The sequence below is a fragment of the Notolepis coatsorum genome, assembly GCF_963971535.1.
Source record: "Notolepis coatsorum genome assembly, chromosome: 12".
Taxonomy (NCBI): domain Eukaryota; kingdom Metazoa; phylum Chordata; class Actinopteri; order Aulopiformes; family Paralepididae; genus Notolepis; species Notolepis coatsorum.
The window spans coordinates 120,380,301-120,407,658 of NC_140176.1; the positions used below are offsets into that span (position 1 = coordinate 120,380,301).

Below are 27,358 nucleotides of genomic sequence, written 5' to 3' on the forward strand. Positions count from 1 at the left end.
GTGCATCTGCAATAAAAATGATTGAAGTGAGATGAACAGTTATTTTTAAATGTGTGATCTAAAGATAAACAAAGGGTTTTAAAAGTGTTATATTTATCTTCTCTTATAGTACCAGAGAGAAGCTGAGGAGAATCAACCAGCAACAAAAGCAACATTTGTTAAAAAATATATATATTATTATTTTTTTTTATAAAAAAAAAAAAAAAAGTGGTATAGAAAATGGTATAGAATATCGATACTTTTCAAGGTATCGTATCGAAGTCAAAATTCCAGTATCATGACAACACTACTTGGCACCACCTCTGTGTGTGTGTGTGTGTGTGTGTGTGTGTGTGACGTAGAGTGGGCGCACTGGGCGGGCCGCAGGTGTGTGAGAAAGGAAAGCAGGAGTCTGCACGCTGCAGCGCTTCTAGAGGAAAGCACTGCAAGTGTCCTCTCGGCCGCAGCGCCATATAAACTGACGCGACAACATATACTCGATGTTTGCGATATAGTACAGTACTACATCTCATGTAGAACAATCCGCGATACATAGAGTATACTCAATATATCGCCCACCCCTACATCACAGTGAGTGACAAAAAACGTATAAATAAAATCATTAAAAAGGCTGGCTCAGTGATTGGCCTCCCTCCTGATTCCTTGGAGATCATTATTTCCAAACGAACTAGGATTAAATTGAACACCAATTTTTTGAAGGCCACCCCCTGTATAATATATTTGATGCTCTGCGAAGCTCATTTTGCGATATGTTTCTGTTGCCTCTATGCTCTATTGAGCGATTGAGAAGGTCCTTTGTTCCTGCTGTGGTTAAATTATTTAACGGACACCGCTAGCTCTGTGTTGAGAGGCTCTCTTCTTATCTTCTTTTTACTGTGTTGTGTCATTTCTACTGTGTGTAATTGTTTCTTGTTTGTGTATTTGTATTCGCTCTGGTGGCAAACCATGTTTCCCCTCTGGGATTAAGAATAAAACCAGACCATGAATCAGGCAGGAGGCAGTACTGGGTATCAGGCTCATTTACTGGAGGTCTCTGTGTGACACACATCAGATGCACAATCATTAGGTTTGGTGTGCAGTTGCTTGGTTTCACCTCATAGGCATCCGAAAATACTGTGTTACAAATTACACTATTATACTGTATATATTCTGTTTGGCAAAAACTAAATTAAATTCCATAAACAATCTTAACAAAAATATTAAATATGACCCATATTCACTTCTATAACAAATATGAAAATAAAACACATTATAATCACACAGTATCATTCTTAACATTCAAATACGGCTTCAGTGACCTTAGAACAACATGTAACTCTGTTGTGTTATTATAATAACAATCACACTAGCCAGACTCAACTTATAATGAACTGGTGTGGATTAGCTAGAAAGCTATTAGGCCTACAGCCTTTCATTAGATATAACAACGTTTTCAAAAGAAACAGACACAAACATCTCCATACTGTGTTGACACACATCAGATGCACATCACTGGGTTTGGTGTGAAGTAGCTTGGTTTCACCTGATAAACAGAACAGAACTTTACGATCCACTCAGCAACCAACTAGCTGCTGCAGCGTGGAGCACTGGAGCTGGTAGCTAGTAGCTAGCTAGCTAGTAACAGACACTAGTAGTAGTTCTCTTCCCCAAGACAAACACCCCAAGAGAGCGACCACTCCACATAATAACGTCTCAATAATAATATACAACACATTCAATAGCTTACATAAGTCATAGACAACAGCTAACAGCAGCTAACTAGTAATAGCCAGCAGCTAGTTCTCCAGCTATAGACCACTGCACTTCCGCGTTACATTGAAACAGCAGCAGACAGGCGCTCTCGTTAGCAGATTAGCCTACTTTCTCAGAGACTAAACTAATACAACGAATGTACACAGGATGAGTGGAATATGTTACGGAACATGTAGCAACAGGTAGATAATGTTTAAAACACGAATTACAACTTTTATAAGCGTTTATCACCTCGTAGGCATCCGGAAATACTGTGCCAGCAGCTAGTTCTCCAGCGTTCCTTCCTACCAAAGGTAGCCGCATTTCCCAATAGGGTATATCTGCAGAGCCACAGAGCCCTGCGTGGACGGGTTTGAGGCGGGGCTTCGTGGCGTGGACAAGTATTGGCCTGGACAAGTATTTGCACTACTGCGCATGCGGATGAGGGGGGGGGGGGGGCTCTCTCGCTCGCTCTCTCTCTCATTTACGACATACACAACTTAACTTTCATCTCGTTTACATCAGGGTCCACCATTTTAGTCTTTAGTCTACTAGCCACTAGCCAGAGTATTGAAACAATTTCAGTCATAGATGGTCGTTATTGCTGGTGTGAGGTTAACTGTTTAATATCTGAGAGAGATTAGCCTTTAATACACATTTTGCTGCTGGTCTGCTGGTCATGTATTTGAACATGAAAACACAGGGTCCCTCACTAACCTGCGTCCCCAAAAGTGTCCATTTTAGTTTTCGTTTTTGAGGACTGCATACTTTTTTTGCAAACCAAAATACTATACTTTATACTTATCGCACATGCATGAGCCTGGTCTCTTTTGAAAGATAACATTCTGAAGTTTATGATACAAAAAGAAAGATCACTTTTAGTGTTAATGAAATAGAGTAACATAGGTCTGAACTTGAATTGTAGAACAACTTGTTACTCAAGTTTTTCTGTAGTAGTTAGTTGTCCAGAGGTAGTATTTCCCCAGAAGGTGGTATGGCTTAAAAGGCCTGAAGCCTTATGTAGTACATGTCCAAATTTCATAAAGATCCATTCAGAAATGAGTGATTAGGAGTGATTTTGGTCAACTGTACAAATGAAAAACTCAGTTTTCAATTCATTCGGCTTTTTTTCTCTTCCTGTTTTTGCTCATTAGTTTTTCATCCCTGATTCATACATCCCCAGGTGGGGTATCATTGGAAAGCCACACTCATTGGCTACAACCCTCCACAATCATTTTCGAGATCGCCAAATGATTGACGGAATTAGAGTCCCAAGAGTCGGGAGTGGTATTTTGCGCAATACTGTGTACTTTGCACAAGCCTCAAATACCGGCATGTAACTCGAGAACCGCTGAACGGATTTTTGTCACTTGAAAGGGCTCTCGACAGGCAACAAATGGGCCTTCAATTCGATATATATATTGTATTACAAAATATGCACACCGAGCCACTAGTGGTCGCCAAAGTGCCGGTGGGAAAATCGTCCTAAAAAGGGCCCACATGTGGGCCCTTGCATGTTAAGAGACTTAATAGGCTTTAGTGTGCACCCAATAAGTAATTTTCTCTGTAAACTGTACAGCCTTCCTCCTAATATTATTGAGGCATTGCAAGCCATTGATAAGAGGAGAACTTTGATAATTTTTCTAAAGCTATCTGCTCCATTGATTACAGAGTAAATAACACCTATTTAATCATTTAATCTCGCATAGTTTGTAGGTTTTTGAAAGTCATGACTCATTCCTTTACATAATGGTGAAGATAGAAGTTATCTCAATAATTACAGACCAATTTCCAAACTATACTGTCTAACAAAAATCCTGTAATGAATAATCAACCCAATGTAGTCTGTATTGAGCTCTCGGCAGTTAGTTTCCGAGTTAAGCACCATCGCTGTTGGTATTTAGTCTTAGTGTATCTGCTATGGGCAACAGAAAACATTGTGCTGTTCTGCATTTGATACAATTCACTGCTTTTAGAGAGATTACGTAGGATTGGTTTTGATTCAACAGGGATCAGCGACTGCTGCCAGACATTGACCTGGGACTAATAGGAACCCACAGAGGACAATTTACACTACCTTAGGCATACTGCACCTTATGTGGATACTGTGATACTGTGAATAATGTATATTTCAGTAGATAGTAAATTATAACACTACCTTAGGCATACTACACCTTATGTGACACTGTGAATACTGTGAATATATTTTTCAGCTAGTTAGATAGTAAATTATATTGACCTATTTGTTTACACTGCTTGTGTTGTTTTTACTACCTGTACCCCCCTTCCCCCATGCTGCTATGATGCCTGAATTTCCCCAAGGGGATCAATAAAGGAATATCTTATCTTATCTTATCTTATCTAATTGAACCCTATCTGAGTTCTTACGGTAACTAAATGTGTTCCAGAGGGATCAATGTTGGGTCCTGTCCTGTTCACTATTTCTATTATTGATATGGTCTCATCTCATTTTCATGCAGATAATGCTGTAATTTTACAGACTGTAGAATTAGCTGTTGAGAATCTGCCACTTTAGTGCTGAGTAAGATTATGTATTAATGTTAAACTGGTACTGAATGCAAATGTGTTTTAACCATAAGTCGGATGTATTATTATTATTAATAAAGTTCCAGCTGTTTTCTAGATCACTGTGAATGGATCTAACATTGTAGTGTTGTGGAATATTTAAAATTAGCCAAGACAGTGAACTGTAGAAATTCAGATAGATTATCGACTATTTCAAAAGAAAATAGTTTATTTCTGTGATCACAGAAGAGTCCTCAGTTTACAATCAGAGACAAGTCAAGCGTCTGACCAGAAAGTGAGACTGAGGTCTGGTCAGACTTACAATCAAATACACAAGCTTGGAGTGACACATGAAAACAAAGATGACAAATGAAAAAACGTTTTAGGTTTTTTTTCCCCATATCTGACACAAGATTGATATGAAACAACAACAAGAAAAAGACAAGAGGTGATTTTCTGTAAATATGTCGTATCTAAGACTAACTGTCCTGGGCCTTAGGTTGTTGTTTTAAGAACACTGTTAGACTGTCGTCCTAGTGAATGAATGAATGAATGAAAACTTTATTTAACAGATTGCAGAATGGGTACAATACAGTACGGCTCAATACATACAATTGTTAAGGGGATGCAGACCTGAGAAAGACGTTTGTCTTGTTTCCATCAGGGTCCCCCATTTTCAATTCATATAGACATTTATGACATACACAACATACATGACATTTATGGCATAGGGACATATAGGTATTTAGTACTGATACATTTGTGACATAGGCGGTATTCAAATATACAGTACTGTTACCCCTAGATCCTGACAGAGTATATACATATGATGGGGAGGGGACTGTACATTAGGAGGGGGTGGGTGGGTGGGAGGGAAATATACATACGGCGGGGAGGGAATATATACATGCGGTGGGGAGGAGACTGTCTATTAGGAGGTGGTGGGGGTTTTGGGCATTTACGGTGGCCAGTTTCGAATTGCAGCCTCCCGTAGGTGCTCTTTAAGAGCGGTTTTGAATGTGGGCAGGGATTCACATTCCTTTACAGCTTTGGGTAGGGCGTTCCACATTGTTGTGGCATAATTGCGAAACGTGTTTAGTCCCTTGTTTGAGCCGAATCTGGGTTTCACATGATTTGTTGAGCTTCCTCTGGTGTAGTGGTTGTGGTATTCACTGACCTTTGGGAAGTATTTTGACATGTACATGGGCACCCCGGTCGTATAGTGTATCTTGTAGACCAGGCCCATTGCAAGTTGCTGTACTCTGTCGTCTACTCTAAGCCATCCTAGGTTGGCAAAGTGGGCAGGGGTGAGGTGGGTTCTGGGGTTCAGGTCAAGCAGTAGTCTGACCAGTTTGTTTTGTGATGTTTGTAATTTTGTTTTAAGCGCCTTTGAGGTGCTTTGGTACCATGAGGTGCACGCATAGTCATAGTACCCTTGAATGAGTGCTCCTGCCAGAGTCTTCAGGGTATTCTTGTTTACCAGAGAGGAGATCCGGTACAAGAATCTAGTTCGTTGGTTGACTTTTTTTATTACATTGGATGCCATTTTGTCACAGGAAAGATTTGCCTCTAGTGTCCTGTCTGTATATAGTTAAACTATATTAACTAGTTAAGGCTTGTACAGAGAATATGTATTTAAACAGAGAAACATGACATTTTCTATAACAAGAGCATTACAGAATATAAATTGCAGCAAACATGGCCTCTTATACAGAATCAGAGCCACATGATGAAAACCTGGAAGAGGATCATTGAAGCCATTTTCTTGGCAGTTTTGTTTTACGGTGATACCTGGAGGGTATGGTAATCACTCCTGTGTCATTCTGTCTGCATCAGCCATAACTTCTAACGTTCTTGTCTGATTTGGATGAAACATCGCCCAGGCCAAGGACCCGAATTCCAGAATATTTTTCAAATCCTTCAATGACAAGCATTTTATTTGAATACATTTCCATTATTGTCCATTGAATGGATACAGTATGAAGTTCCACCTTTTGAACACAAGATGGCGATACGATACACGTTGCTGCTCCACAAGTTTCTCACTCCCACGGATCGCTATGAATGAAAACTTTATTTAACAGATTGCAGAATGGGTACAATACAGTACGGCTCAATACACACAATTGTTAAGGGGATGCAGACCAGAGAAAAACGTTTGTCTTGTTTACATCAGGGTCCCCCATTTTCAATTCATAGTGACATTTATGACATACGGTCCTCTGCCTCTTCGATGACATCCGTCATCTCCTGGGCGGTGAGCAGGCGGGCCTTGGTGGTGTTCCTCCTGACCTTTCCAGATCTTCGAGTGAACTCTATCTGGGCCAGGAGTTGTCTCAGGTCCGCCGTGATCCTCCCTGCTGTTACAAGGGGGTGGTTGAGGTAGGGGTTGGGGGGTGAGTCCTGGGCTGGAGCACAGGGGCTGGGTGGGGGGCTAGGAGCACGGGGGCTGGGAGGGGGGCTAGGAGCACGGGGGCTGGGAGGGGGGCTAGGAGCACGGGGGCTGGGAGGGGGGCTAGGAGCACGGGGGCTGGGAGGGGGGCTAGGAGGTGGGGGGGCTGGGTGGGGGGCTAGGAGCACGGGGGCTGGGAGGGGGGCTAGGAGGTGGGGGGCTAGGAGCACGGGGGCTGGGAGGGGGGCTAGGAGCACGGGGGCTGGGAGGGGGGCTAGGAGCACGGGGCTGGGAGGGGGGCTAGGAGCACGGGGCTGGGTGGGGGGCTAGGAGCACGGGGCTGGGTGGAGGGCTAGGAGCATGGGGGCTGTGTGGGGGGCTAGGAGCATGGGGGCTGGGTGGGGGGCTAGGAGCATGGGGGCTGGGTGGGGGGCTAGGAGCACGGTATATATTAATATAGTGAGGAAGATGTAGATGTGGTGGCAATAGGGGGGGGGGGGTGATTGTTCAGTTCAGTGATGGCTCTCTGGAAGAAGCTGTTCTGCTGCCTGGAGGTGGTGAGGGGGGGGGGGGCTTTGAAGGCCCTGTATCTCCTCCCAGATGGCAACAGGGAGAAGAGGTGGTGAGAGGGGGGGGTTTCATCCAGTGTGGGCAGGGGGAGGCCGAGGATTTGATGGGAGGTGTTTATGACTCTGGAGGGATTTTCTTTCATATTCTGTGCAGTTTGCGTCCTCAGTGATGTGGGTCCCTAGGATCTTAAAGCAGCACTTCCTCACCTGTGATGAGTGGCCGAATTTTGCTCTGGGCGTTCCCAGACAAAGAGAGGGACAGAGATTGGCTTATGTTCCTTTACTCAATAGGATCCCCATGTACTTATACTAAGCAGTATACTCAATAGGATCCCCATGTACTTATACTAAGCAGTATACTCAATAGGATCCCCATGTACTTATCCTAAGCAGTATACTCAATAGGATCCCCATGTACTTATCCTAAGCAGTATACTCAATAGGATCCCCATGTACTTATCCTAAGCAGTATACTCAATAGGATCCCCATGTACTTATACTAACAGTATACTCAATATAGGATCCCCATGTACTTATACTAAGCAGTATACTCAATAGGATCCCCATGTACTTTGTTTTATGTCGCTCCACGCCACTGCGGGGCACAGGACGATTATGAGGTAACTATCACCAGAGCCAGACTCAGAGGATTTGGAGCAGCTGTCGTGTATTAAGCCAGTGGTTCTTAAACCAGGAGTCCTTCCGGTAGTTCCAGAGGGTCCCCAGAAAAATGGGGCCAATAGTCCAATGAGAGAATACAGTATATTCTGATTATCCTGATCATAGGTTTCACTGTCTACTGTTATCTCAGCTATAGAAGCTAATCTCTGGACTAAATCACATCCAACAACAAAGATCTTCTCAGATCAAAATCAAATAGAGCAATACACTGGATTAAAGAGATTATGCAATATATCAAGCTACAGAAGATACAGAAGGGTCTGTTTTGAGATTTTATGCAATTTGGCAACCTTTCTTGACATTTGTCGAAAAGATTTAAGCAGAGAATGTAACCACATGTTTATTTCTGTATGTGTGTGTCTCCTCATCAATTGTGTAAAATGACTTACTTTAATTGAGTAAACCCAGGAACCTTCTGATTACCAGACGACCGCTCTACCTCCTGACCCACTGTCACCATGTTTTGATATTAACAGCAAACCCGAGGAAATTAGATGCAGTCATACAGCTGCTGCCTAGAAATGGTCTATAATATCTATATCATAAGGGAAAGCCAATCAGGCAACATCTGTTGCTGTCTATGGCTTTATAGTACATACTCACATGTTATTTTCATTCATCAGATAATACCTACAACGACACTAATAACCTGGACTTTCCGTATGACTACTCCTCCATCATGCACTATGGAAGGTAAGATGAGGAGAAAGGTAGAGAAAAGCCTACCGCTAGGCTAAAGAACAATCTACATGTTTCTCAATCTGAATTCACATAAGAAAGGAATGCCTGTTCTTCTCCAATCATCTTGGTCTCCATCTCTGCAGGACGGCCTTCACCAACAAGCACAGAGAGGAAACCATAACGCCCATCCCTGACGCCACCGTTCCCATTGGACAGAGGAGGAGCTTGTCTGACCTCGACATTCTCAAGCTCAACAAGCTCTACAAATGCTGTAAGTGTGACCAGTGTAGCCACAAGTACACACAGACCATGTCTAATGTCAAATGCATAGTTTGTCCCTAGTAGCTTCAAGAACACTAATAATATAATGTATACTAATTAGGGTGTAGTGGTTAAGACCCCCTATCTCTGGAACCATAAGTACAGTCCTGCTGGGCTGGCATGGAGTCCTGTCAGAACGTTGTGTCTGTGTTTCTGCCTACTCTGTCTCCCACTTCCTTAGCCTTCCAAACTAAATAGACATTGTGCAACAATAACATTCAACTTCATTGTGTATGCATGCACTGCATATAGAAGAAAAATAATGCAGAATAGTAGGGGTGGGAATCATCACGATCACAATACTAGAGTCATGATACTGTAATATCACAATGTTTTACCTTTTTTCAACTGAAAATTCAACAACTGCTGTTTTATCTAATATGATACAGTAAGGTTGTTAGTCTGTTCACCTCACTCCAATAATTCTTATTGCAGCACAATGGGATTGATACTTGCCATCAGTGTATCGATATAATATCGGCATGCAAAATATCACTGTATCAAACTCCCCCCCCCCCACCCCTACAGAATAGAATGTAGCACGATCCAGGACCTTATTGCCAAATGTACCTCACACACATAGTGAACAGTGTATTCTTGGTACTGTATGTTACCTGCCACTGCATGCCTGTCAGTATCATCAGAGTCCATGATCCCATTGGCTGCTACAATATTCAATATTCATTATAGCACTGCGTAATTAATTATTAATATCAAATATTTGGATTTCTCCACAGAAAGGGAGAGGAGGCAACAGAGCCAGCTGTGGATGAGATTGATGTCAACAATATCTCTGTTTACTTCAAGAGGACATTTGCCTCCTACTGTATCATAATATATAACCTTCATGATTTTTCTCTCTCTTTGATTGTGTTGTGTGATCTTGCATGGATAAATAAAGAGACATTACCATTCAAGTTGCTATTCGGTGTGACCTTCAACAACCAATTATTTGAAAGACCCATGAAAGACCCGTGAAAGACCCGTGTACCAGAAAGAGTTAACAAATGTAGTTGGTGGGGGGGGGGGCAAACAATGAAAATAATCAAATCAAATTTACATATAAAATAAACAAAAAGGGTTGTGATATTTTAATAACATATTGGTTGCTGGTGTCGTCTGTATCTGTACCTCCAAAGGGAACTTATCTCCTGATACATCCAACAACTGTCCCTCCGGTTGGTCCACGGCCACAGTTGAGAGAACATTTGGATCTCAGTAGTATTACAGCTCAGCGAAATGCTAAGGTAGCAGTCTATAAGCACAACCCCTGTTAGCTGGAATACCAAACCACTACTATGATCAACCGCATAATATGAGTTTGGGTGAAAACACCATAGGTCAGAAAACAAATGCTCGTAATGTAAAGACGTGAAAAAAGTGTGTTATGACACTACCTTAGTCACGCCAATGGAACGAAGTGTCAATATTCAGTTGATCATTTGTTCAACTTTCAATCTTCTGCCGTGCCTACATCCTTATATCTGATGTAAGGCCACGACTCCTAGTCCACCTGCATAACTGTGACAGCACGACTAATTGGAAAGGCTTACAGTTTCACACATCTAGGATGTTGGAGTCCCATAAGGTGAAGCTATTTTGTTTTGTTAGAGGATTCTGTGCGACATTAGTAAAATAAAAGGAAATAGGTACATTTCCAGAACATATATTGATCAAATACAATCATATAAAAAGAAAATTATGACCATGTAGATTTTAAATTGGGACCACTGGGTCCACAGGTGGCCGCACTAACCAGCTGAGCTAAAGCGTTTGGCCCATTAGCTGATGCTGGTTGACTGTGACCAACTCCTCAGTAGTTTACAGAAGTTATGAAATACATATTTGTACAAATGTTGTCAGAGACAAATAACATTACGAGTCCATCAGTGTCCTGTTTGTTGCCAGAGTCAGTCTGTGTGGTGCTTCCCTCTGTCTGTGTGCTGAGGAACTGTGGTGTTGGTGTCTTCTTCTCCAGGCAACATCTGATGGCAACCTCTCTCTCAGCCTCCTCAGCAGATGGAGGCTTTGCTGCCTGGATGTGGAGCCTCCCGTCCTGAGCCAGGGAGCAGGTGACGGCCTCAGGATCCACCCCTTCAGGCAGATCAAACTCCTGTCTGAACTCCTGCCGTCTGTAAGAGTAGGAGCTTTTCCCCTCCCCCTGCTTCTTCTCTGTCTTCCCACTGACTCTCAGCTTCCTGCCCACCTGCTTGACAGACAGCTCCTCTGGGCAGAAGTCTTTAGTGTCCAGGGTCAGGGCAAAGCTCTCTCCCTCTTTCTCCAGCTTGTAGGAGACTGGCTGGATGGCCACAGAGGCTGGACACGCTCCACCTCCTCCAAGATCTTCTGTTGAAGTTTGTCCAAAAGCTCCAGACTGCTGTGGAGCGTCTGCATGTTTCTCTGCAGTCTCTCCCGCTGGCAGGGAAGAGGTGAGACCTCTGGCCAGAGACTGCTCACAGGCCAATAGAAGTCCATGAAGGGGCTGAGAGAAGGCTGGAATCCACGGTAGCACAGCATCTTCACTGACTGTTGAGTCCTCTTGTTGTGATGGAAGGCTGGAGTGTGTTCAGTGTTGCTTGTGTTGCGTTGTGTCTCAGCAGTGGGACTGTCTCAGCTTTTATATTCTGCCTCTGGGAGTTCCAGTGTCTTCAGGAATGTTCCTGTCATTACCACAAGTCTCCACTGGGTGGCAGCCTCACTGCAGGTGATGTAAACAAACCACTCATCTTCTAAAATTGGAATGGTCCAGAATGACCTAGTCAAGTATATCATATAGATTGTGTACTAGCACATAATGTTTATGCTATTATTAGTGGTGTGTGTGTGTGTTCAAAAGTGTGTGAAAAAGATGGCGCCGCTATGCCCGGCCGACTGTCTGTGCGCTCCGTTAAAGAAACTTGAAAGAAACTTGAAACTTGAAACTTTTTTAATCACAATATTGAAGACCCTGTGTGACCAATTAGTCATGATGTCACAGTTATACAGTTGGACTAGGAGTCATGTTCTTATTTATTTAAAGCAGTTATACTTACAGCATGATGACTGTTCTATAAATGTGTAACCTTAGTATGAAAAGATTAGCCAGATGTATAAACCTTCTCATTGCACACAGTCAAAACCTTTTACCCCTGCATTCTAAGTTCTCTTTCACTAAACAGTAAATGTGCCTCAGTTATTAATTACAGTGAGTAGTTTATTTAGTAAACATTTCATTATGAGAATTAATATCCAACACTCTTTACGCTGCAAGACTACGGACTGATGTGGAGACGGAAGAGAGTTAATCTGAAAGAGAAGAGAACAATCCATCACTCCATCTTCAGCAGGTTAAGACCAGTAAAGTAAAGAAGCCTAACCTTCACTCTACCACCAGTTGACAAATGAGGACCATCAGATATAACGATGTAGGCACGGCAGGAGACTTTGATTAGATTAAGACCAAGTTATCCTACAATATATTTGAAGATCAGTGTTTAAAGGAACACTCCAATATTTTGGGGAATAGACTTATTTGCCATCTTCCTCCGAGTCAGACAAGAATATGTGGATTTCATCTCTGTGTGTCAGTTTTGGAGTTGTTGGAAGTTGTATTTCTTCACTTTTGATTGAGCTAGGCTAGCTGCTCCCTACAGCTTCCAGTCATTGTGCTAAGCTAGGCTAGCATGCACATGTACCTCTCTTGGGCTATTAGACACACAGAGATATAACTGATATCAATCTCCTTGTCTGACTCTGGGGAAGATGGCAAATAAGTGTATTTCCCAAAATGTTGATGTGTTATTTTAATATTTTATTCAGAAGTTTTCTCTCACCGCATTGTTACTCATTCTAATTAGTGTATATAATTTACCACATCTCCCAGTTGTACAGCCCTGGCCCATTCCTATTTTATTTTTTACTTATGATTGTACTATATTCTATTGTGCTATATTTAATTTAGTTTATATCCCATATAATTTTATTCAACCTCTTATTTACTGATTCTGATGTAACTCTAACCAGTTCATTCATTAGTCTCTCCATCTATGTAACTAACCAGTTAATTCATCTCTCATCTATGTAACTCTAACCAGTTCATTAGTCTCATCTATGTAACTCTATACCAGTTCATTAATCTCTCATCTATGTAACTCTAACCAGTTCATTAATCTCTCATCTATGTAACTATTTTTTTTAATCCTCTTTTTCTCCGCCTGATTTTTCTATTTTTCTCCCCATCCCAATTTTTTGTCGTTATGCCAATTCCCCCCCTCCCCTACCTGGTTGTTGTGCGCATGTTCCCCCTACTGGTCGGTACAAGGGAACCCTGAAGTCCACCACATGCTTCCTCCGACACATGTGGAGACAGCCAGTGGCTTTTTTTTCACCTGGCAGCGAGGACTCTCATTGGTGAAGCGTAACGCGTCGGAGGTCACGCTGCCTTCACCATTTCCTGCCTTTCGCTGAGCAGGCGCCCAGACCTGACCTGTAGGCGTCGCTATCCACAACGCCAGATTACCACCCACAACTTCCCTCCCCCTAACTCAGCCAAACGAGTTAGTATGACGACCGGCCCAAGCCGCAGGGCAATGCTGACTCCGGGAGTCGAGACCGCAGCCTCTTGCATTGGTGACGAGCGCAATCTCCGCTATGCCACCCGACCGCCTACTCATCTAACTCTAACCAGTTCATTAATCTCTCATCTATGTAACTGTTACAGGTACCAGGATATGGCACCTGATAGCAGATATATGTTTAACCTATGAAACAGGTTGTAGTTAATCATTTGACAAAGGAAGGTGCAGACACGATGTTATTGACTCTGGTTCCTCCCGGTTGTCTATTTCAACAACATTTATTCATTCAACAGAATAATCAATCAATCATCATCATCATTGTATCATCATTGTATCATCATTGTATCATCATTGTATCATCATTGTATCATCATTGTATAATTAGTTACATTACTTTAATACATTCAATTATAATCCCATACTTGTTATTAATTCAAAAGCATATTCATCATTGCAACACACATTCTACCCTTTTAGGATACCCTGGTTCACTTCAATAGCATTTTCCTTTTAAATGTAGTTATCCAGTATTATATACTGTACATTGTGATTACTTATGTCTTTATACATATTTGGCGTCTTAAATATAAGCACGTGAGAAGAGAAACATTATCCTGTTAACCTCTGTCTAGACATGTCTAGGCATGTTGGAAGGGACCATCGTATGTCTTTTAACCAACACTGTCATTCTCATTGTCTGTCAAACAATTCCTTAAATCACCAATAAGTGTTACCTTTATCATCAGTCACTTATCATCAGTCATATCCACTATTCTCTAGTATACCGAAATACCTCCACACCTCAGTGTTATCCATAGTTGTGTTCCGGTCTCAAGTTCTATTGAAACTCAAATGTGCACTGAAAGTACATTTATATATATATATGTATCGGGCCGTTCTCAACCCTACTAGAAATTTGCTAAACCGTGACCATGGTATAACTCAAGGGAATAGATTTATATTTACATTTAACGGAGGGCACAATAGAGAGAGAGAGAGAGAGAGAGAGAGAGAGAGAGAGAGAGAGAGAGAGAGAGAGAGAGAGAGAGAGAGAGAGAGAGAGAGAGAGAGAGAGAGAGAGAGAGAGAGCATGTGGTACAGCTCTGGTGTTTAGCTACCTTCTAGGTAGGGTAAGCTAAAGTAATTTCCCTCTAACCATCTTGTACACAATATACACATTTACTACACAGCAATTCAACCCAACACAGTATGTATTTCAAAACATAAACCTTTATAATCCCCTTGGAGATACTTAACTTCGACACGTTAGTGCTTAAATGGACAATTGTGTTCCAACACTATTTAAATGTACCAACGAAACGTGGCGCCATCAATAGACGGTCTGCTTCTCAACCACGTTACTTGTCGTCTTAAACTTCTTAAACTTGACTCAAACATCGACAATAGTTACTTAATTTGAACCCTCGACATTGCATGTATCCTTGTTAACCTTTATGTGTGTTTTGTAGTATATTACCCACCTATGAAACAGGTTGTAGTTAATCATTTGACAAAGGAAGGTGCAGACACGATGTTATTGACTCTGGTTCCTCCCGGTTGTGAGGCTGAGATCGCCTCGTGCGTCCCTAAGCACACAGTACGGGTCCCTGGAAGGCGAAGCCACTAAACACCAGTCCTATACCGCCACCTATTGACCAGATTATGTTAATGTCTCCCATTACATATAAATGACTGTTCTAACTTGTTTCTGATGGAGGTAATCCTGTACCAATATGTTCACACTGTTTTGACACATAATCTAAAGATATTAACATGATACCACTTCTAGTGGGCATCACACACTCCCTGACCTTAAAAAAATGGCTCCTGACATTTCCGAAAATCACTAAATACACCCATCCAATATCACCCTCAGGCGTGAACCCCTAACAAACTCCCCATGGGTGGACCGTGGGTGACGGCTGGACGGTAAGCATACTGGCCATGTTGTGGAAGGCTGTAAAAAATTGAATGCAACCATGGCATTACGAAGGGTATCAATTGATGTGGTAGTGGACTGTGGTGTGGTGCGGGCACCATCGGTGGCCACTGTACTACTGAATTCACGGTCACCTTGTTCTGCACTGACGGTTCACCTAGCATATCATACGTGAGACATTGTTTAGGCCTTCTGTCACGGGCAGACCTCCTAACCTCTGACTGGACTTGTTCTACCGGCGAGAGTGGAGGGGTTCGGAGATTGAGCTGGGCTACGGGGGAGTGAGCTTGGGGTTGGGGTTGGGCTATTGGAGAGTGAGCTTGGGAGTGGGGTTGGGGTATTGGAGAGTGAGCTTGGGGATGGGGTTGGGGTATTGGAGAGTGAGCTTGGAAGTGGGGTTGGGGTATTGGAGAGTGAGCTCGGGGGGTCTCCCTTTCTTCTTCTTCCCCTGATTCACTAACATCTCCCTCCGGTCTGGCCAAGACAGGCACATTTCCATCCGTGTTTCCTCCCCTGTCGTCTTCACTCTCAGGGCGCAGGCCTGGCATGACTTCAGGTCGTCGTTCACGGTGTGCGCTATATAAATCCAATCCATTATTATTATTATTATCTTTCCTCTGTCCTTTCAACAGGTATCCTTAGCCAGTATCCTCTGTCACTGTCATCATCCGAATCACTGTCATTGCTGTCCCTTGTCTCTACTTGTCTTTGTGTGTCTGACATTCTTCCTTGTCTTGGTCTGTCATTCGTTTTCTTCGCAGGGACAGTTCTGGCTGGTGGTGGAGTCATTTCCACGGGCAAATCATTTACCAGCAGTAAGAGATTTCGGTGTAGTGTTCTGGTCTTTTTCTGGTCTCCATGTTCAGGGCAGACAATGTATACTGGACTCTCAGCGAGCTGGCTTTTGACCACGTAGATCGCCTTCTCCCAGTACGATCTCAACTTGCCTGGTCCTCCACGCTGATTGAGGTTTCTCACCAGAACTCTGTCTCCTGACTGCAGTACTACTCCTTTCGTTTTCTTGTCATAAGTTACTTTTCCTCTCGCACTGGACTTTTTGCTATGTTCGCAAGCAATCCGATAGGCTTCAGACATCTTCTCAGCCCATTGCTCCGCGTATCCTCTGGGTGAGTACGGTTCCTCTTTCTTCGTTAACCCAAACAACAGGTCAACGGGGAGGTGTGGATGACGACCGTAGAGGAGGAAAAAGGGTGAGTAACCCGTTGATTCATGTTTGGTACAGTTGTACGCGTGTAACACATGCGGGAGGTGGTCCTTCCACCGCAATTTCTCATTTTCAGTCAATGTCCTCAACATCTGTAGTATGGTCCGATTGAGCCGCTCCGCTGGGTTGCTCTGTGGATGGTAGGGTGATGTTCTAGAGTGGCCGACCCCAGACAGCCGTTGCAGTGCTTGGAACAGTTTATTCTCAAATTCTCTACCCTGGTCGTGATGTAATTTCGAGGGATAACCGAATTTGGGTATAAAGTCATTAAAGATACGCTCTGCAGCTGTTTTCCCACTCTTGTTCTTGGTGGGGTATGCCTGGGCGAACCTAGTGAAATGGTCGATCACCACTAGGATATATTCATACCCTCCACGACTGGTTTCCAGATGTAGATAGTCGATACACACAAGTTCTAATGGGAAGTTGGAGGTAATGCTGCCCATGGGAGCTCGGACATGGGTGACCGGCTTCTTAGACTTGATACAAGGACATCTTCGGGTCACATATTCTTCAATCTCTCTGGACATGAAAGGCCAGTAGAATCTTTCTCTTGCGAGGTGGATCACTCTTTCTGTTCCAACATGACCCATCTCATTATGTAGATGTTTCAGGGCAAGTGTTCTATACTTTACAGGGAGGACCAACTGTTGGTATTGATTGGTCTTTCTGTAAAGGAGATCATTTTCAATATGTAATCTGCTCCATTCATGAAGTAGCTTTCGGGTTGCTGCGCTTACGGTTCTTCGTACGTCGTCTGACAATTTCGTGTTCGACTCTTTCAACTCCCTGATCGTGTTGATGGCTTGGTCCTCTTTTTGGGCCTTCACCAGTTCATTGTGACTGATTGTTTGTAGGTGTGGGTGAGACTGTTGGTTTGAGTCTGGGGACGCGATGTTGAGCGCCGCAACCCATGCCACGTCTTTCCTTTCAGCTGCTTGGCTTCCTTCCCACGTTGCTCGTACTGCCTCATTAGAGAGCTCTTCTGTGCAGGTCCTTTCATATCTCTCCATATCCAGGGGAAGGCGGGAAAGAGTGTCTGCATCTATGTTGGACTTTCCGGGTCTGTATTTGATGTCAAACCGGAAGTCTGCCAGTTCTCCAACCCACCGATGACCGACTGCATTGAGCTTGGCAGTACTCATTACATAGGTCAACAGGTTGTTGTCGGTGTAGATAGTAAAGTGTGGGGCATAATACAGGTAGTCACGGAATTTCACACACACAGCCCATTTCAATGCAAGGAACTCCAGTTTCCCACTGTGCATATGGTAATTTCGTTCGGCTGGTGACAATGTTCTTGACCCGTACCCGCTGACTCTCAGTTTTCCATCTTGATGTTGATACAGAACAGCTCCCAGGCCTTGGTCGGAGGCATCCGTGTGCAACCTGAAGGGTAGGTTGAAATCAGGATATGCCAAGACAGGGGGGTTTGTGAGAAGGTCAATCAGTTGTTCAAGTGCTCTCTGCTGTTCCGTGGTCCACTCTATGGGCTCTTTGGAGGGCAACTGGGGGCGTTTGATGTTCTTACTCCGCGCTGGGGCTGGGGTCTTTCCTGGCTTGATTTGGAGTAGCTCGTAGATGGGTCTGGCAATTCGGGAAAAATCCTGAATGTATGAACGGAAATATCCCAGGAATCCTGTTATTTTCCTCACTTCGCAGACAGTTCTGGGTGTCTTACTTGACAGGGCTTTCACGGCTTCAATGTCTCGTGGGTCTATCTTGACCCCTTCTGCTGACACAAGGCGACCCACGTATCTGACTTCTTGCTTGAAGAGGTCACACTTCTCAGGTCTCAATTTCACTCCGTGACGTTGAAGGGCTTGGAGAACCTTGTGGAGGGTCTCTACATGTTCTTCAAATGTCTTTGCGTAACAGAGTACGTCGTCAAGATACGGGATACAGCATTCGTCCCTGAGGGGACCTAGCATCTCCTCCATGCTCCGTTGGAACGTTGCAGGGGCATTCGAGAGTCCAAATGGGATGCGCACCCACTCGTAAAGACCCCATGGAGTGATGAAGGCGGTGAAGGGTCGTGAACCCTCGGCGACGAAGCCCTGGTGGTAGGCTTTCCCTTGGTCTAGGATACTAAACCAGGTATAGCCTCCAAGCGTGTCAGTCAGGTCTTGTATTCTAGGTAGTGGATGACGATCGGGCACAGTCTTTTTGTTCAGGAGGCGGTAGTCGATACATAGCCGTAGGCTGCCGTCCTTCTTTCTGACGCAGACTACTGGGGCAGAATATGGAGACTTTGACTTGACTATCCAACCTTTCATTAACAGTTCCTGTATGTACTCTTTTACTTCTTTAAACAGTGGCTTTGGTACTGATGAGTACGTCTTCTGGACCGGGACAGTATCATGGAGAGCGATTGTCATCTGCAGGCTCGGGATGCACCCAATGTCACCACTGTCTTGTGCAAAGGACCCAGCCTCTTCACAAAGCATCCAGTTGACTATTGTCTGTTGTTCGTCGTCGAGGTGACTGAGATCGACGGGGGGTTTGAACAGGATGGAGCTGGGCACAGCCGACGTTGTAGCAGCACGGTTGGGGGGTACCGTAGGCTGGGAGATTTCAGGTGAGTAGGTTGGGATGGGGGTTTGCCGTGGGGAGTCTGTCGTGATGACTTTCCCAACACAATGGATGCTGCCCAGAGCTGTCTTCCTGGAGAGAGTGACGTTATGCCTTGTGTTGTTTCCCACAGGCACGGTGACATACGGCTTCCTGGGGTTTTGCGCTTGCAGCAGGCCTTCTCCAACATCCAGTTCTGCCAGCGCTAAACTGCTGTCATCTGGTTCGAACAGGAAGGTGGGGTCAGACAGGTCCACGTGGGGGGGGATTTGGCACTTGACCCAGGCCACTTGACCGGCGGGGATGACAGTGGCTTGTTTACCTGTTCGTAGGCGACCAACCTGGACAGGGGGTCTGTCAGTCTGGATATAACTCACCAGGAGTTCTGCCTTCTCGGCTGGTATCACCATGGCGTTACAGAGCAGGCTGGTGAGAGTTGGGATCAGTCTTCCAGGTTGTTCCTGTATCATCACTTCCAGCACATTAAAACCCAGTAGGGGTCTCTCAAGGACAAGGCTGCTTACAAGGAAAGGCACAGTGATTGACAGGTTAGGATCTTCATTCCCCTTTAAGTTCACTGTAAGGGCCACCCAACCATCAAATGGGAGGACCTCACCGTTTACCGCGTAGACTTTCAACTCCTCTTCTTCTTCGATGATTTCGCTAAGGGGTCTGACTGGCATGTCAGGTAAGTATCTATTCTTCCAAGTTCTGTCAATCATGCTTACTTGGGCCCCTGTATCAAGCAGGGCTTGGACTGCTAAACCGTTTAGGTTACAATGGGTGAGAGCTCTTCTCCCTACAAGCTTGGCGAGGCATTCACTCTTAGTGTTTGGTAAATTAGGGGGTTCTGTGTGCTTCTGTATCTGGTTTACCGTCTTGGTTCCTGTTCTAGGTGCAGTCTTCTCCTCTCTTACTCTTTCCTTCTCAGGCTCACTAGTACGACGGTTGTCAGTTTGGGACAGTAAAGGGGAACCGGTCAATGGTTGTCCTCTTGCAGTGACCGGCCTCAGTTTCCCTGACGTGGTGGTCTCTTTTGGCAGCCTAACGCTCTATGGCCTTCTTCGCCACAATGGAAACAGTGAGGGCAATTAGGTAAATTCTGTGCTACACATTGGCTACAGCCATATGGCCTGTCCCTCTGCCTATTTATCCTCCCTGTTCTGACCTGGGGTGGTTGTTGCAGGAGATCCACTAGATTGGTAAGTTTCTCTACTTTCTCTGTTAACTGCTGGATCGGGTCTAGTTTAAGTTTCTTTCCTGTATTTTCTTCCCTAGTGGGGGGGGGGACACTGTGCTCCCTTCACCTCAGCACCTGCACTATGTACATGGGGGGGGGGTCTATTGCGATTGGTAGGCCCTAACCGTCGCTGTCTTTCACTCTCATCGCTCATGACCTTTTTCATCTGTCTGAGAATGGCCTCATCAGGTACTCTGTCTTCAAGTAAGGGTTTGAGTTCCCTACGAATGTCATCATGTTTGTGTCCTAAACCTTGATATACAGTGTGGAGAAAGACATCCTGAACGGTTCGTTCGTAGGCCCTCGGTTTTACCCTCTTCTAGACCCACCACCTCACTCTGCATAAGTCCATCAGTTACATCTTTTATCTGTAATAAATAACAACCCTGTATCCTCTAACTCCAGTAAAACCTTACTGTACAGGTAGTCGTTGATAAAGTTGAAGCACCCCTCCACGTCGTCTACGGTAAGGTGGGTTCGGTCAGACGTCTCCAGTCCTGGTATCAGTTCCAATGCCTCGGCAATGCGAAACAGTTCATCCGCAGGTAGAGTGAGCTGGCTCTTCTTGATGTCCCACACCAAGCTTTTCCTCTCACTGTCTCCCATGGCTGCTTCCCGATTCCTCGCACTTGGGTCTCAGTTCAGGATCACTGTGACGACTTTCCGTGGTGGGTGGATCTCCTCTACACGACACCGGTCTTCCTTCTCGTCAGGTAGAGTAGTGGACGCAGCTCTCGTTGTCGTCTGGCATCAGATGAGGCACTTCACTGCTGTCGATACTGCGCAGATCAATCCCTCATTCGACGACCTTTACACCGGGCGTTGCTTCCTGGTTCATCGGGTCGCGGTTGGTCCAGGTGTCAAGATCTCTGGATCAGCTCCCATCCAGCAGGTGGCGCTGATCCCGGACGAGCCCCCAATAAACTGTTACAGGTACCAGGATATGGCACCTGATAGCAGATATATGTTTAACCTATGAAACAGGTTGTAGTTAATCATTTGACAAAGGAAGGTGCAGACACGATGTTATTGACTCTGGTTCCTCCCGGTTGTCTATTTCAACAACATTTATTCATTCAACAGAATAATCAATCAATCATCATCATCATTGTATCATCATTGTATCATCATTGTATCATCATTGTATCATCATTGTATCATCATTGTATCATCATTGTATAATTAGTTACATTACTTTAATACATTCAATTATAATCCCATACTTGTTATTAATTCAAAAGCATATTCATCATTGCAACACACATTCTACCCTTTTAGGATACCCTGGTTCACTTCAATAGCATTTTCCTTTTAAATGTAGTTATCCAGTATTATATACTGTACATTGTGATTACTTATGTCTTTATACATATTTGGCGTCTTAAATATAAGCACGTGAGAAGAGAAACATTATCCTGTTAACCTCTGTCTAGACATGTCTAGGCATGTTGGAAGGGACCATCGTATGTCTTTTAACCAACACTGTCATTCTCATTGTCTGTCAAACAATTCCTTAAATCACCAATAAGTGTTACCTTTATCATCAGTCACTTATCATCAGTCATATCCACTATTCTCTAGTATACAGAAATACCTCCACACCTCAGTGTTATCCATAGTTGTGTTCCGGTCTCAAGTTCTATTGAAACTCAAATGTGCACTGAAAGTACATTTATATATATATATGTATCGGGCCGTTCTCAACCCTACTAGGAATTTGCTAAACCGTGACCATGGTATAACTCAAGGGAATAGATTTATATTTACATTTAACGGACGGCACAATAGAGAGAGAGAGAGAGAGAGAGAGAGAGAGAGAGAGAGAGAGAGAGAGAGAGAGAGAGAGAGAGAGAGAGAGAGAGAGCATGTGGTACAGCTCCGGTGTTTAGCTACCTTCTAGGTAGGGTAAGCTAAAGTAATTTCCCTCTAACCATCTTGTACACAATATACACATTTACTACACAGCAATTCAACCCAACACAGTATGTATTTCAAAACATAAACCTTTATAATCCCCTTGGAGATACTTAACTTCGACACGTTAGTGCTTAAATGGACAATTGTGTTCCAACACTATTTAAATGTACCAACGAAACGTGGCGCCATCAATAGACGGTCTGCTTCTCAACCACGTTACTTGTCGTCTTAAACTTCTTAAACTTGACTCAAACATCGACAATAGTTACTTAATTTGAACCCTCGACATTGCATGTATCCTTGTTAACCTTTATGTGTGTTTTGTAGTATATTACCCACCTATGAAACAGGTTGTAGTTAATCATTTGACAAAGGAAGGTGCAGACACGATGTTATTGACTCTGGTTCCTCCCGGTTGTGAGGTTGAGATCGCCTCGTGCGTCCCTAAGCACACAGTACGGGTCCCTGGAAGGCGAAGCCACTAAACACCAGTCCTATACCGCCACCTATTGACCAGATTATGTTAATGTCTCCCATTACATATAAATGACTGTTCTAACTTGTTTCTGATGGAGGTAATCCTGTACCAATATGTTCACACTGTTTTGACACATAATCTAAAGATATTAACATGATACCACTTCTAGTGGGCATCACACAACTCTAACCAGTTCATTCATCTCTCATCTATGTAACTCTAACCAGTTCATTAATCTCTCATCTATGTAACTCTAACCAGTTCATTAATCTCTCATCTATGTAACTCTAACCAGTTCATTAATCTCTCATCTATGTAACTCTAACCAGTTCATTAATCTCTCATCTATGTAACTCTAACCAGTTCATTAATCTCTCCATCTATGTAACTCTAACCAGTTCATTAATCTCTCATCTATGTAACTCTAACCAGTTCATTAATCTCTCCATCTATGTAACTCTAACCAGTTCATTAATCTCTCATCTATGTAACTCTAACCAGTTCATTAGTCTCATCTATGTAACTCTAACCAGTTCATTAGTCTCATCTATGTAACTCTAACCAGTTCATTAGTTTTATATATGTAACTCTAACCAATTCATTAATCTCTCATCTATGTAACTCTAACCAGTTCATTAGTCTCATCTATGTAACTCTAACCAGTTCATTAGTCTCATCTATGTAACTCTAACCAGTTCATTAATCTCTCATCTAAGTAACTCTAACCAGTTCATTAATCTCTCATCTATGTAACTCTAACCAGTTCATTAATCGCATCTATGTAACTCTAACCAGTTCATTAGTCTCATCTATGTAACTCTAACCAGTTCATTAATCTCTCATCTATGTAACTCTAACCAGTTCATTAATCTCACATCTATATGTAACTCTAACCAGTTCATTAATTAGTCTCTCCATCTATGTAACTCTAACCAGTTCATTAGTCTCATCTATGTAACTCTAACCAGTTCATTAGTCTCATCTATGTAACTCTAACCAGTTCATTAGTCTCATCTATGTAACTCTAACCAGTTCATTAGTCTCATCTATGTAACTCTAACCAGTTCATTAGTCTCACTAAACTTCAGTGATCCTCTCCTTGTCTTGCTGCACCGTCCTGCTCCTGAGAGGCAACAGACAATCTATTTTAAAAGAAGCTGACATACGATGGCATCTCCCTGTTATATCTCAATGTGTTTTACACAAGGTCACTGATTATGAGGAATTCATATTTTAAAAGCCTCACTCATGATCAAGGTGGCGACTATCAAAATATTTTTGATAACATTGCAGGCTTGCCATTAACCCTTTCTGTGCCAAAAACAGAGATCTACGTTTCTGTGGCCCAGCGCTTGAGTGCCGTTCACATAGATCGACGTTTTTGTTTCGGTATTTCTTTTATTCGCTATTGCCATTCATAATTCATCGGGGCACCTTGTGCATGCTGTACTGAATGTGTCTGAGCTGGCAGACGGCAAATACCGCCCTCTAACGCCTTCGGCCGCTATCGCACTCCATTTAAAAGGATGTAGTTTCATTTCTCTACCGAGCTACGGCGCGGGGGCGGGTCCTAAACACTCCGGCAAAACAAGCGCTTGTAGGGATGGCTTGGTCAACTGACCCCGCCCGCCCGTTCATGTGCAATACCGAATAATGTCGGAGACAGGATCGCTGTGGATAACTGGAATGGCGATCAGATAATTGGATACTTTTTTTTGCATTACATCAGAGACCAGGTAAGGACTCTATATTACCGATCTTGCGTAGATCTGATATTTTTTTCTCCCGTGATTGAAGCTGTCTTTGTGGAATGTGTATGTGCTGTGTACCGTTGGTGGGGGGGTGGGGGGGTGGGAGCGCCGCGCTCCAAGCCCCATTTCATGTATGCACGAGGAGACATAATACCAATAATCTAGCGTTGATTTCAGGATGATTAGATAATCAGGCGAAAAATGACAACGTGATTACTGGATTTCACTAAAGGGCTATTTTCGCGTCTTTTCCTGGGATTAGAGAATCACCCAAACTATACTCATATTCAAAACGGTATAAAACGGAAATGTACGGATGAAAATGTTTTCTGTTTTTTGCATGTTGACCAGAAGCAACTCACTGACAATCGACAGCGTTATTAGATCCATAGCTGGTGGTGTAGAGCCAGGCTCCAAGCCTCCTTTCATGTAGCAGCCTCATAATTCCCTGGACAGCGTTTTGTCCAAGCAGGGCCTAATCACTCTTCACTGATGCTTCTAGTGCGATCTGGTATGGTTTATTAGACTGAATTTGGTAGTGGTTTATTAGGCTGGATTTGGTAGTGGTTTATTAGGCTGAATTTGGTAGTGGTTTATTAGGCTGGATTTGGTAGTGGTTTATTAGGCTGGATTTGGTAGTGGTTTATTAGGTTGGATAATTAGGATAATTAGGTAAACAATATAACAAATCAATATAATTAACTAACTGAAATATACAGTATTCACATAAGGTGCGGTATGCATAAGGTAGTGTTATTGTCCTATTGTGCTTATCTTTTATTTTACTCCATTATCTGTTGGCTAATGTTGCACCAGTAACACGTAGCGAGAGAGAGAGAGAGAGAGAGAGAGAGAGAGAGAGAGAGAGAGAGAGAGAGAGAGAGAGAGAGAGAGAGAGAGAGAGAGAGAGAGAGAGAGAGAGAGAGAGAGAGAGAGAGAGAGAGATGGTTAGGTGGATAGTTGAGGGATGTGGTGGGCAGTAAAGGGGTGCAGGATTTGGTTTTGGGGTTTGTGTTTTCAATTGGTTTGGGGGGTAGGATTTGAATTTTATTTCATTTCTTTTGTTTGTGTTTAGGTTTTATTTTAATTTAAATTTGTATTAGGTTTGTATCGGGTGGTGATGTTAGGGTTGGGTATTTACTTTTGTTTGTTCTGGGTTTGTTGTTTTTCTTTATCGTTTTCTTTTCTTTGCCGGGTTCTTGCCTTATCAGCAAGACCGACGGCTTCTCAGTTACAGTGGGTGACAATATTGTCACAAGGAAAGATGAAATTACATATAGGCTACCTAGGTTCCATCCTAGAGGCAAATCTTTCCTGTGACAAAATGGCATCCAAGGTAATAAAAAAAGTCAACCAACGAACTAGATTCTTGTACTGGATCTCCTCAAGAATACCCTGAAGACTCTGGCAGGAGCACTCATTCAAGGGTACTACGACTATTCTTGCACATCATGGTACCAAAGCACCTCAAAGGCGCTAAAAACAAGATTACAAACATCACAAAACAAACTGGTCAGACTTCTACTTGACCTTACCCCTAGAACCCACCTCACCCCTGCCCACTTTGACAACCTAGGATGGCTTAGAGTAGACGAGTCACAGAGTACAGCAACTTGCAACGGGCCTGGTCTACAAGATACACTACACCACACAGGTACCCATGTACATGTCGAAATACTTCCCAAAGGTCAGTGAATACCACGACCACAACAAATCATGTGCAACCCAGATTTGGCACAAACAAGGGACTAAACACATTTCGCAATTATGCCACATCAATGTGGAACGCTCTACCCAAAGCTGTAAAGGAATGTGAATCCCTACCCACATTCAAAACCGCTCTTAAAGAGCACCTACGGGAGGCTGCAATTCGAAACTGGCCCCCGTAAATGTCCAACCCCCCCACCCCCTCCTAATAGACAGTCTCCTCCCCACCGTATGTATATATTCTCTCCCCACCGTATGTATATTTTTTCTCTTACCCACCCCCTGCTAATGTACAGTCCCCTCCCCATCATATGTATAAATTCTCTGTTAGGATCTATGGGTAACAGTACTGTATATTTGCATATCGTATATGTCACAAATGTAACAGTACTATATACCTGTATATCATGTATGTCCCTATGCCATAAATGTCATGTATGTTGTGTATGTCATAAATGTCACTATGAATTGAAAATGGGGGTCCCTGATGTAAACAAGACAAACGTCTTTCTCTGGTCTGCATCCCCTTAACAATTGTGTGTATTGAGCCGTACTGTATTGTACCCATTCTGCAATCTGTTAAATAAAGTTTTCATTCATTCATTCATTCATTCATTCATTCATTCATTCATTCATTCATTCATTCATTCATTCATCCGCTCCAGTTGCTGGGTTGTACAGTAGGTGGCGGTATGCGCCTTTCTGTGGTTGCGACCCGCCATTAACTCCAAAGAAGAAGAAGAAGAAGAAAAAGAAGAAGACTAAAACACACGTAGTTTCTGGAGTCTCCTCGTTCAGGTAAACAAAGGTACATTCGGTTCATGTCGACCTCTCCGTTTTGTTAACGTTTTAGTAAAATCTGCTTGTATTCATCTACTGACCGCACAACTGATCTGTTGGCGTTTCTGCCACTTTTCCACCAGACTGGGCCTTGCAAATGACATGTCGTCAGCTTGTGACTGCAGCTTGTTCCTGTTTGCGGACGACTCAGCCCTGCTGGTCTCTGACAAGAACAAGTTACAGGTTGAAAAAGCCCTCAGCTCGGAACTAGGCAAAATCTGCATATGGCTCGC

General features: G+C 43.4%; 1 pseudogene across 1 annotated transcript; it reads right to left on the reverse strand.

Moving 5' to 3' along the window:
* Window positions 1-6,462: 6,462 nt before the first annotated feature.
* On the reverse strand, window positions 6,463-11,418 carry LOC311238032 (heat shock protein 30-like; annotated as a pseudogene). The gene is made up of 2 exons: window positions 10,807-11,418; window positions 6,463-6,665 (listed from the first exon to the last, which is right to left on the reverse strand). The product of its transcript is annotated as a heat shock protein 30-like (transcript).
* Window positions 11,419-27,358: the final 15,940 nt, after the last annotated feature.